The following is a 12,948-nucleotide window of genomic DNA, read 5'->3' on the forward strand; positions in this document are numbered from 1 at the left end:
TTGTTCATATTTTCTATTTCTTCCTGGTTCAGTCTTGGAAGGTTATACCTTTCTAAGAATTTGTCCATTTCCTCCAGGTTGTCCATTTTATTGGCATAGAGTTGCTTATAGTAGTCTCTTATGATGTTTTGAATTTCTGCGGTGTCCATTGTAACTTCTCCTTTTTCATTTCTAATTTTATTGATTTGAGCCCTCTCCCTCTTTTTCTTGATGAGTCTGGCTAAAGGTTTATCAATTTTGCTTAGCTTCTCAAAGAACCAGCTTTTAGTTTTATTGATCTTTGTTACTGTTTTCTTTGTATCTATTTCATTTATTTCTGCTCTGATCCTTATGATTTCTTTCCTTTTACTAACTTTGGGTTTTGTTTGTTCTTCTTTCTCTAGTTCCTTTCAGTGTAAGGTTAGATTGTTTATTTGAGTTTTTTTTGTTTCTTGAGGTAGGATTGTATTGCTATAAACGTCCCTCTTAGAACTGCTTTTGCTGCATGCCATAGGTTTTGGATCGTCATGTTTTCATTGTCATTTGTCTCTAGGTATTTTTTGATTTCCTCTTTGATTTCTGTAGTGATCTCTTGGTTATGTAGTCATGTATTGTTTAGCCTCCATGTGTTTGTGTTTTTTACGTGTTTTTCCCTGTAATTGACTCCTAATATCATAGCTTTGTGGTTGGAAAAGATGCTTGATATGATTAATTTTCTTAAATTTACTGAGGCTTGATTTGTGACCCAAGATGTGATCTACCCTGGAGAATGTTGTGTGTGCCCTTGAGAAGAAAGTGTAATCTGCTGTTTTCAGATGGAATGTCCTATAAATAGCAATCAAATCTATCTGGTCTCTTGTGCCATGTAAAGTTTGTGTTTCCCTATTAATTTTCTGTCTGGATGATCTATCTGTCCATTGGCACAAGTGAGGTGTTAAAGTCCCCCACTATTACTGTGTTACTGTTGATTTCCTCTTTATAGCTGTTAGCAGTTTCCTTATTGTGTTTCCCACTTAGAGAAGTTCCTTTAGCATTTGTTGTAGAGCTGGTTTGGTGGTGCTGAATTCTCTTAGCTTTGGCTTGTCTGTAAAACTTTTGATTCCTCTGCCAAATCTGAATGAGATCCTTGCCGGGTAGAGTAATCTTTGTTGTAGGTTCTTCCTTTTCATCACTTTAAATATATCATGCCACTCCCTTCTGGCTTGTAGAGTTTCTGCTGAGAAATCAGCTGTTAACCTTATGGGAGTTGCTTTTATGTTATTTGTCATTTTTCCCTTGTTGCTTTTAATAATTTGTCTTTAATTTTTCTCAATTTGATTACTATGTGTCTCAGTGTGTTTCTCCTTGGGTTTATCCTGCCTGCGACTCTCTGCGCTTCCTGGTCTTGGGTGGCTATTTCCTTCTCCATGTCAGGGAAATTTTCGACTATAATCTCTTCAAATATTTTCTCAGGACATTCTCTCTCATCTCCTTCTGGGACCCCTATGATGCAAATGTTGGTGAGTTTAATGTTGTCCCAGAGGTCTTTTAGGCTGTCTTCATTTCTTTTCATTCTTTTTTCTTTATTCTATTCCATGGCAGTGAATTCCACCATTCTGTCTTCCAGGTCACTTATCCGTTCTTCTGCCTCAGTCATTCTGCTACTGATTCCTTCTAGTGTATCATTTCAGTTATTGTATTGTTCACCTCTGTTTGTTTGTTCTTTAATTCTTCTATGTCTTTGTTAAACATTTCTTGCATCTTCTCGATCTTTGCCTCCATTCTTTTTCCGAGGTCCTGGATTATCTTCACTCTCATTATTCTGAATTCTTTTTCTGGAAGGTTACCTATCTCCCTTCATTTAGTTGTTTTTCTGGGGTTTTATCTTGTTCCTCCAGCTGGTACATAGTCCTCTGCCTTTTCATTTTGTCTATCTTTCTGTGAATGTGGTTTTCGTTCCAGAAGCTGCAGGATTGTAGTTCTTCTTGCTCTGCTCTCTGCCCTTTGGTGGATGAGGCTATCTAAGAGGCTTGTGCAAGCCTTCTGATGGGAGGGACTCTTGGGTTTTTTTTTATGATGTTAAATCCTTAGTACTAGGAGAGTGCTCCCAAATCTAATTTCTCCCTTATCCAACTTTATATTCCCTTCCTGTTCATCAAGCACCCTCAAAATTCAATCCTACATATAGTCTCTCAGTTTATGCTGACTGGGTATTAAAGCTCCTTTTGGGTATAGTCCCTTTCGTATATTATTATATCCAGCACATTGAGGCTTATCATCAGTTAAGGCCTATGGGACAGGAGGCAACCTGAAAACAAATCTTGAGAGGGAGAGCACTTGTTGTCTTGATGTGAAGAGGTCTTTTCACCATCTCTGAACAATGGAGGGAAGTGATAGGTCTTAGTAGAGGAGGGCAGGCTTCTTCTGGGAATATCCTCATATACTGTGTCAAGCCCCATTCTTTCCCAACCAGGGCCCTGACCTTGGTTTAGTATATCTGTCTTGGCTAAAAGTTTAATCTTTGGAGCTTAGCCACCCTGAGTTTATTCTGGTCTCCCACTGCAGGAGATGAGAGCCACTTTATGCACTACCAAAGAGACCCTGTAGTCTTCATTTTAGCTTTCAATTGGTGGTTAATCACTCAGCTTTTCATTATCTTTTTACAGTGCATTAATTTGGCTAAGGAATATTCACCTGTTTTAGTCAGCTTGGACTGCCATAACAATATACCATAGACTGGGTGACTTAAACACCAGAAATTTATTTTTCAGATTTCTGGGAAGAGATCAAGGTGCCAGCCAATTCAGTTCCCAATAAAAACTCCCTTCCTGGTGTGCAGACAGCAGCCTTCTGGCTATATCTTCACAGGACCTTTCCTTCCCTGTGTGTGGTGGGGAGAGAGGGGGAGAGGAGGGGGAGAGGAGAGTAAAAGGAAGGAGAGAGGGAGGGAAAGAGAGAGAGAGAGAGAGAGAGGTGTTTTGCTCTTCTTATAAGACCACCAATCCTATCAGATCAGGATCCTACTCATAAGACTTGATTTAACCTTAATTATCTCCTAAAAGCCCTATCTTTTTTTTTTTTTTTTGCAGTACACGGGCCTCTCACTGCCGTGGCCTCTCCCGTTGTGGAGTGCAGGCTCCGGACGCACAGGCTCAGCGGCCATGGTTCACGGGCCCAGCCACTCTGTGGTGTGTGGGATCTTCCCGGACCGGGGCACGAACCCGTGTCCCCTGCATCGGCAAGCGGACTCTCATCCACTGTGCCACCAGGGAAGCCCAAGCCCTATCTTTAAATGCAATCTCATAGGGGGTTAAGACTTCAACATATGAATTTGAGGGGAGGGGGACACAATTCAGTCTGCAGGACCAGTTAATTTCATTGTCCTTATAGTTACTATTTTCCCCATATGTCTCAAGTACCTGATACATCATATCAGTTAATACATAACCTTCCACTAATGTACCAACCTGCTTCACCATCCATGAAAGTTTTAACAATTGGACTGTAATCGTGTGATGGGGTCCTTATTGTCAGGTGGGCAGCTAATGATCAAACTCCAAGACCTCATCTTAGGGCCTACTTTCTCAGATCTCACTCCTGACACTAACCATCACGGGGTGGTTCCTGGGAAGCAGACTATGAGATAGAGTTTAACAGGCAGGATATTTATTAAGGAGTGCCCTGGGAACTAACACTTGTGAACCAGAGAAGAAGGAAGCAGGATTGGGCAGAGGGAGAACTGAGCTGTATGCAGGTCACATAGTGGGGTCAGGAGATTAGAATTGACCTTCATTGTTGACCCAAGTTGGCTAAGATGGTCAGGCTCTTATACCTCAACTTTGTTCAGTAATTGAATGTGGGGCACCCTGGGAAGGGGCCTAACCTCGAGCGATGTAGCTTTCTGCAAATGTAGCAATCCTGAAGGTTCCAAAGACTCTGCCAACAGTACCCAGTACCTGGGACAAGTCCTTACAGTAGGGGGATCTGGGCAGTGCATCAAAACGCCCACCACAGGGGTGAAGCATTTAAATTTCTCACTCCTTTTGTTTTCATAGAGGGAAGAAATTTTCTACTCCCGAGGAGGAAAAAGAATGAGAAGAATTCAGCATCTTTCTCTTCCCAGAGAAGTAGGAATGACTTCTCTGATAGATGAGATTAGAAGGAATCAAGCTTAAAAGACTAAACCTTTTCTGGGCTTCCTCTGTTTCTGATTCTAACTTCCTTTCGGTTTCTCTTTATCCCCTGGCTTGTCAGTAGGATTCAACAAATTCTCTGGTCCTCAATGTTATAAGCTTATGGGGAAGGCCTGAATCTCACGGGAAAGCCTGAGGTTATCCAGTTTTGCTTATGACTGGGTGATGAATGTATTCCGTTGCATGAGGGGACCATTAGCAAGCCCATTTGCCAACCCAAAGGTCTTTCTCTAATTAGCTTTATCCAAGCTAATTTTTATAAATTGTATTTATTATGAAAATTTCAAACATGAACAAAAAAGAGAGAATAATACAATGAATAATCATATATTCAGTATCCAATTGAACAAATTGCAGGATTTTTATTCAAGTCAATAATTTTGATTCCCTCCTGTCTTGATTCCTGAATTTTATTTTTCATTTGTTTCCATACTTAAAAAAAAAAATTAAGGGGTCTTCCCTGGTGGCGCAGTGGTTGAGAGTCCGCCTGCCAATGCAGAGGACACGGGTTCATGCCCGGGTCTGGGAAGATCCCACATGCCGCGGAGTGGCTGGGCCCGTGAGCCATGGCCGCTGAGCCTACGCATCCGGAGCCTGTGCTCCGCAACGGGAGAAGCCACAACAGTGAGAGGCCCACGTACCGCAAAAAAAAAAAAAAAAAAAAAAAAAAAAAAATTAAGAAACTTCACATACAATCTGGATTTGTGACTGCCCTTGGGGAAAAGAAAAAGAAAAAAGAAGAAAGGAAACCCTGGCAACACTGGACAGCCTGGCAACAACCAGCTGATTCTGAGAAGCTACCTGCTTTAAACTGGGTTCAGGCCCTCCCGTTTGTCATAATCTCCACCCATCCCAACATGGATACCAAGTGTCAGTTTGCCACTCACCATAAAGCTTAAACTGTTGCTTTTATTATGTCAAATTTTCCCCTCCTCCCTACTTATTTATATTATCTGTCCGGCTCCTGTAGGCATTTGAATTTTTGGTCCTTGCTCTACAGACGGCCTTTTTAGCCTACCTACAAAATATCAAATCCAGTAAAACATAATCACAGTGTTTGAGTGTTCATAACACCTTTACTATAAGAAGAAAAAATTATGTACAAAATGTGCATCAGCATGTAAATGGACATATTGTAGTCTAATCATATGGTGGACTACTACAGCAGCACTAAAAAGGAATGAGTGATTGCTATACACAACCATATGGATGAATCTCAAAATAATTGTACTAAGTAAAGAAATAAAACAAAAAAGAAAGTATTATATAAAATGTATTATTCCATTTATGTAAAACTCTAGAAAATGCAGTTAACCTTTAGTGACAGAAAGCAGATCAGTGGTTGCCTGAATGGATGAATAAAGGCAGGGAGGGATGGATTACAAAGGGCTATGAGGTGGCCTTCCCTGGTGGCGCAGTGGTTACGAATCCGCCTGCCAATGCAGGGGACACAGGTTCGAGCCCTGGTCTGGGAAGATCCCACATGCTGCGGAGCAACTAAGCCCATGCGCCACAACTACTGAGCCTGCGCTCTAGAGCCCACGAGCCACAACTACTGAGCCCGCGTGCCACAACTACTGAAGCCTGTGCGCCTAAAACTCGTGCTCCACAATAAGAGAAGCCACTCCAATGAAAAGCCTGCGCACCGCAATGAAGAGTAGCCCCCGCTCACCACAACTAGAGAAAGCCCGCGAGCAGCAACGAAGACCCAACACAGTCAAAAATAAAATAAAATAATAAAATAAATTAAAAAAAAAAAGGGCTATGAGGCAACTTTTGGAGTTGATGGATATATTTATTATCTTGATTATGGTGATGGCTCCATAGGTTTATATAGGTTACAGATCATTAAATCATACACTTTAAATATGTGTAGTTTATTATATGTCTATCACACCTCAATACAACTATAGTAAAATAAAACTAAGCCCTCAAAACAAAACAAACGAACAAAACACCAAGTATCTGCCATATATACTAGTAAGTGCTCAATGCATGTCTCCCTAAATACCATTGACAGAAGATGCTTATATTCACTAATTGTTTACACGGATTCAGAAAAAAAATTGCAGTTCTGGTCCTGGTAACTTCTTATTAAATTTTGATCCATAGAAGTGTCATAACATTAAGATTAAAGAGAAAGTCCAAAGCCTTCTGGAAATGGATAACAGTGGTTGCTTCTTGGGAGGAGAACTAAAAGGGTAGGGGAAAATGATAGGTAAGTAATTTTTTAAACTGGTCACATGCATGAAATATTTATATTTAAAAAGTTCTTTTTCTCAATGTAATAACAAGGGTTCTTATAAGGGGCAAGTCAGAGAGGAGAGAGGATGTGACCACAGAAGCAGAAGCTGGAGTGATCTGAGGAAGCAGCCATGAGCCAAGGAACGCGAGCAGCCTCTAGAAGCTGAAAAAGGCAAGGAAGTGGATTCTCACGTAGAGCCTCCAAAAGAACTCAGTCCTGTGGACACTATTTAGAGCTTCTGACCTCCAGAACTGTAAGATAATAAACTTGTGTTGCTGTAAAGCCACTAAATTTGTGGCAGTGTGTTACAACAGCAATAGGAAACTAATATTAGACCCCAGTTCATCTCACAGTCCATATATCACTTATGTAAGTCTGATTAAATTAGTATGAAACATGCAAAAAAAAAAGTTCTTTTTAAGAAATAATGATTTTCTTTAGGGCTTCCCTGGTGGCGCAGTTGTTAAGAATCCACCTGCCAATGCAGGGGACATGGGTTCGAGCCCTGGTCTGGGAAGATCCCACATGCTGCAGAGCAGCTAAGCCTGAGCGCCACAACTACTGGAGCCCACGCACCTAGAGACCGTGCTCTGCAACGGCAATTTGAAACTCTACGAGAAATAAAGCCAAACAAAGCAGCTTACCGCCCAAGTGTGAAGCACAAATATTTGGGCAGGGGATAATAGGGGAAGATAATCCATTTGATTCTGATACTCTGCACATTTTCCTTTGAGTTGCTTTCTAGTAGATGCGACAGATGTCTTGAAGAGAAGAAAATGTAATGCTGTCACTCTCCATAGCCTGGAAGTTGGCTGTTAATTTTGAGTCAACTAATAGACAAAACACAAAAGATATTGACTGTGTTTAAGGGATGTGAGTAGAAGGTGGGAAGGAAGAATGGTGGTATTAATATTAGAAAGTCGAAATACTAACTAAGGTTGAAATATTGTCTAGAGTTTCACAGTGTACTACTAAAAGTTACAAAGATAACCAACAAAAGAGCTAAAATTAATGTAACTCTTAAATATCGGAAGACTGGATGTTAACATAATCCTATCTTTTGTACCAGGGAGTTGTTAGATATTGTCTAAAGCTGATATAAGCATATTTAGAAATATTGAAGTAATTACAAACAAAAACATGCAAAAGAGGTTGTCCCTGGGAACTGGTCCTAGAGGTAGAAAGGATTAGCATGAGATTTGTTGCTTTTCATCATGAATTCTTTTGTGCTGATTTGTTACAATTTAATTTGTGTCCTTTTATTTGTTGCCATATGTGCATTTCTTTGACTAAAAAAAGAAATTAGAGGCTGGCTGCTCTGTTTATATGGAAACAATATTTCAGGCATCTACCTTTATCAAGGTTGACTCCCTAAAATATGTCAGGCATTATTCCAGATCTTTAAAAATGAAATTCCAAGGACACCAAGACACTTGGACTAAGCAAATGGTTGTTCTACTGATACTTTATTCTCTACCCTGAATGATGTTTAAGAGCTCTTAACTCTATCTTCACTAGTTCCAGCCCTCTGCTTGTGAGATTTCATTTTAAAGTGTCTGAGTAGTTCTGTTCCTCCATTTTTGGGGGATAGCATTTTGCCTGAACCCAGGTTACTGATTCTGAAAGGGGAGGTCTTTTGGCTCTGTCTTATTACCAATCTTGGGACAGAATTAATTGCTCATATTTAGAAGGAATTGAAAAAAAATGGTATGGAAAAATCATGGTTTAATCTGATAGGTAGTAATGTGCCATAGTACATTACTGCCACCAGTTGGCAGCACACCTTAATTGCAAGAGTAGAAAAGAAGGGAAAACCATTTCTGATTTTTGCGTAAGTCTGGCTGATAAACAACAGTAAATATCCTGTAGCCAAGTGAAAAATGCAAAGGAAGAATATTTTATTTCGGGAGAGTAAAATGGGACAGTGGTCATGATCCCCAAAATACTATGTTTTAGATATTCATGTGGTATGTGGAAGTAGTCGAAAGTGAAGTGTGAGAAAGCATAATCAGAAAAGTTTTCTGTAGTCTAAATATCCAGGAGCTGTGTCTAGAACTCTGTAAAAGGCATGGAAAAGGGAAGAATCATGAATCAAATGTTACTTTGAAAAGTTTTTCTTACAAGATCTATATGAGGAAAACTACAAAACTCTGATGAATGCAAACAGAAAAGAACTAAATAAATGAGGAGATGGATAGGAAGACTCAATGTCATCAAGATGTCAGTTCTTCCTAACTTGATCAATAGATTCAATGCAACCCAAATCAAAATCCCAGCAAGTTATTTTATGGATATCAACAAACTGATTCTTAAGTTTATATAGAGAGGCAAATGACCCAGAATAGCCCTCATAATACTGAAGGAGAAGAAAAAAGGTGGAGGACTAATGCTACCCGACTCCAAGACTTACTATTAAGCTACAGTAATCAAGTCAGTTGTGATATTGGCAAAAGAAATAGACAAATAGATCAATGGAAGAGAATAGAGAGCCCAGAAGTAGACGGCCATAAATATAATCAATTGATCTTTGACAAAGGAGCAAAGGCAATACAGTGGAGTAAAGATAGTATTTTCAATAAATGTTGCCGGAAGAACTGGACACCCACATCCAAAAAAAAAAAAGGAGAATCTAGACATAGATCTTACATCCTTCACAAAAATTAACTCAAAATGGATCATAGATCTAAATGTAAAGTGCAAAACTATGAAACTCCTAGATTATAACTTAGGAGAAAACCTAGATGACCTTGGGTAGGGTGATACCTTTTTAGGTATCACCCAACACCAAAGACATAATCCATGAAAGAAATAATTGATAAGCTGGACTTCAGTAAAATTAAAAACTTCTGCTCAGCAAAAGACAATGTTAAGAGAATCAGAAGACAAGCCACAGACTGGGAGAAAATATTTGCAAAAGACACATCTGATAAAGGACTGTTATCCAAGATAGACAAAGAGCACTTAAAGCTCAATGGTAAGAAAACAAACAACCCAATTTAAAAATGGGCCAAAGACATTAACAGACATCTCACCAAAGAAGATATACAATGGCAAATATGCATATGTAAAGATGCTCTACAGCACAAGCCATCAGAGAAGTGCAGATTAAAACAACAATGAGATACCACTATATACCTATAAGAATGGCCAGAAACTGGAATACTTTCAACACCAAATGCTGATGAGATGTGGAGCAACAGAAACTCTCTTAACTGTAGGTGGGAATGCAAAATGGTACAGCCACTTTGGAAGACAATTTGGCAGTGTCTTAGAAAACTAAAGATACTCTTACCATATGATCCAGCAATTACACTCCTTGGTATTTACTCAAAGGGGTTGAAAACTTATGTCTGCACAAAAACGTATATAGGAATGTTCATAGCAGCTTTATTTATAATTGCCAAAACTTGGAAGCAACCAACATGTCCCTCAGTAGGTGAATGGATAAATAAACTGTGGTACATCTGGACAATGCATTATTATTCACTATAAATAAATGAGCCATCAAGCCATGAAAAGACATGAAAGAGGCTTAAATGCATATTACTAAATGAGAGAAGCCAGTCTGAAAAGCCTACCTACCATATGACAATTAAAAAAATCAGTGGTTGCCAGGGATGAGGGAGGAGGAGGAAAGAATACACAGAGCATGGAGGATTTTTAGGGCAATGAAAAAACTATTATGATATTATAATGATGGATGTATGTCATTATACATTTGTTCAAACCCATAGAATGTACAATACTAAGAGTGAACCCTAAGGAATCACCTATGGACTTTGGGTGATTATGATGTGTTAATATAGGTTCTTCCTCAGTAACAACTGTATCATTTTGGTGAGTGATGCTGATTACAGTGGAGGAGGCTATAATGTGTGTAGGTAGAGGGTATATGGGAAATCTCGGTTCCTTCCTCTCAATTTTGTTGTGAACCTAAAACTGCTCTAAAAAAATAAAGTCATAAAAAAAAAGGTTCTGTGAAAGGAATGCCATCATTATTGTCATGAAACAAGTTGGCTGATCGTCTTTTACTTTAAGCAGGACTCTAAGGTCAATGGAATAACTTTGAAATCTTCTTCATGCTAAAATTATCCAGAAAGGAAAAAGACATAAGTTCAGCCAAATTTTAAAAGGAGCTCTGCCATCTAAACAGTCACAAACTAGCTTTTTATGTTATAAGGCAAAGGTCTTCACGTTATTGGTTAATAAATGTTAGCCGTTTAGTCTGTAAAGCATTTATATTACATTTACATTAATGTGTAATTCTGTAAATGCAATTTTAAGTTTATAATATTAAGTTTAATATTTAATATTATATTTTTGGACCAGGTTGGCTAAAAGATTGAGTTGAAATAAAAGTTCAATGGGCATGTGCTTCTTTAGACATCTAACCTATCAACCTGAATCTTCAAAGTGGGCCAGGTCTCATTTCAGATCATTTGAAACGAACAATGAGGTAGAAATTCCAAAGGGCACCAAGAAACTTGGACTAAGCAAATGTTTGTTCTATTGATACTTTATTCCCTATCCCAAATAATACTTAAGAACCCTTAGCACCTACCTACACTAGTTCCAGGTATTCTTTCTGACATTTTGTTCATACCTCTGACTTGAAGCTGTTAATGAAAACTGTGGTGTTTGAAAATCTTTGCCAAGAACTTTGGAATCTTGATTAAGAATTTCATGAAAGCAGAGGCTCCTGGGAAATGTGTGATTCTGCAACAAAGCTAACTTGTTATAGGACCTATTACTTTATCTTACCAAATAGCTAAAGCTTGAATGTATCTGAAATTACAATGCTATTAAGAGAAATCAGGAAACTTGAATAAGAAAGATGCATTATTTTAAATGTTGAATTTTAGGCTGGAGCTGAATTTTGGGCAAGAAAGCTGAATATGAGGAATGTTAGTTAAGAGAAAATCAGGAACAGATAGTAATTTAAAGAGACTTTTGAAGAGAAAGGATAGTAGAGGAGAACAGAGAGCTAGGAGTTGAACTATGGATTGGAAAAAAGAGGAGGCGCTAGCCAAGGAATCAGAAGACCAGGAAACCAGGTAGGTTGTAGATCCCAGGAATTGTCTTAAAAAAGGGGGAAATAGGGTTTCAAGGAGGGTATAAGGATTGGGTGTGCCAAGAAAAAGAGGATGAGAAAATGGTTGTGACCTGAAAGTGTAAATTCAGTTTGTTGTTATCGGTTAGATTGATAAGAGCTAAGGAATAAGGTGGAAATGAAGGTGGGAGACTGCTTCTTTTGAGAAATGTGACAGTGAAAAGAAGGTTGATAGTATTGTAACTGGAGGGAGTAGTAGTACTGAAATTTTTAAAATGACCATGGAAACTGCTGAAAAACAGAAGCCAATGGCAAGATGTTGAGGATATAAGACCCTAGGAAAGTGGTGGAAGGAGGAAATGGGAAGGGATGGCATACGTAGTCCAGGAGGAAAGACTAGCTTTGGAGAGAAGGGGAGAATGGGTTAATTTGGTGAGAATTTGAGAGGTCATGAACAGGGTTCGGTTACAGATATTTTAATACGGAGAGGATATCAAACCGGAATTGGAATTCCATAGCTTTGATCCCTGGAAACTAGATGATTTTATCTATTAGTATGGATTGGGACTGGCACCTTAACAAGGAAAGCTTCAATAGTCCTTGGGGAGAATACGATAGGAAGTCAACCAAAGATGAGTGAAAAAAATTGTAAGTGGGAGTGCAGTCACAAATTCATACCAACCAGGTAGAATTGTGACTTCCTCCAGTGAAAACCCACACACCTGTGACCCTTGGGAAAGAAATAAGAAATAGGGGTAATCTACTGGAGACTGGCCGTTAAGACTATTAAAAAAGAGTTGAGCGATTCTAAGGCAAGACAGAAATAGAGCTGGGTATAGTGACAGATTTAGTCATAAATGGGGCTGATGACCTGGGAGACTAAGGATTCACTTTTGTATTGAAAGTTGTGAGTGGGTGAAAGGTAGAAGCCACGGCCACAGAGAGGCGGGTGGAGAGTAGGAAAAGGCGACATTCAGCGGCATATTTTGGTCATCATCTCACGTTAGTCAACTTTCCCTTTTGGCAGCTAAAAGGCTAGGATTTTCACGTCCATTTCACAGCTAGACAGTAGTCCTAGGCTGTGGAAGGTGAAATCTGATTCCAGAGCAGAGGCTGTATTTTCCCAGTCTACCTACATTCTTTACTAACTAGCCAATGCTGCCGCCTTATGCAAAGCCGGCACCACGGAGAGGATCTGCTTTGCAGAGGCAGGGACGACGCCAATCGGCCTGCGGCGAGCAGTGTTGGGTCTAGATCGGCGGCGAGGGAGGTCCTAAACAGTTCTCGAAACCTTTTCACCCGCGCCGGGGGAAGCGCCTCGTCAACAGTCAACAATAAATCGCTAGTACAATGCTAAACTCTGAGGCCCTCGTCAAACCCAAGAGAGGCGGGAGCACAGTTTTGTGCCGCCACCCCCTCGCGTTTCCGCAGAGCTCGTCTCGGGGGGGCGGGGGAGCGGGGGTGGGGGTAGCAGGAGCCGGGCGGGGCTGCGGGGAAGGGCC

Source organism: Physeter macrocephalus, chromosome 1, assembly GCF_002837175.3.
Source record: "Physeter macrocephalus isolate SW-GA chromosome 1, ASM283717v5, whole genome shotgun sequence".
NCBI lineage: Eukaryota > Metazoa > Chordata > Mammalia > Artiodactyla > Physeteridae > Physeter > Physeter macrocephalus.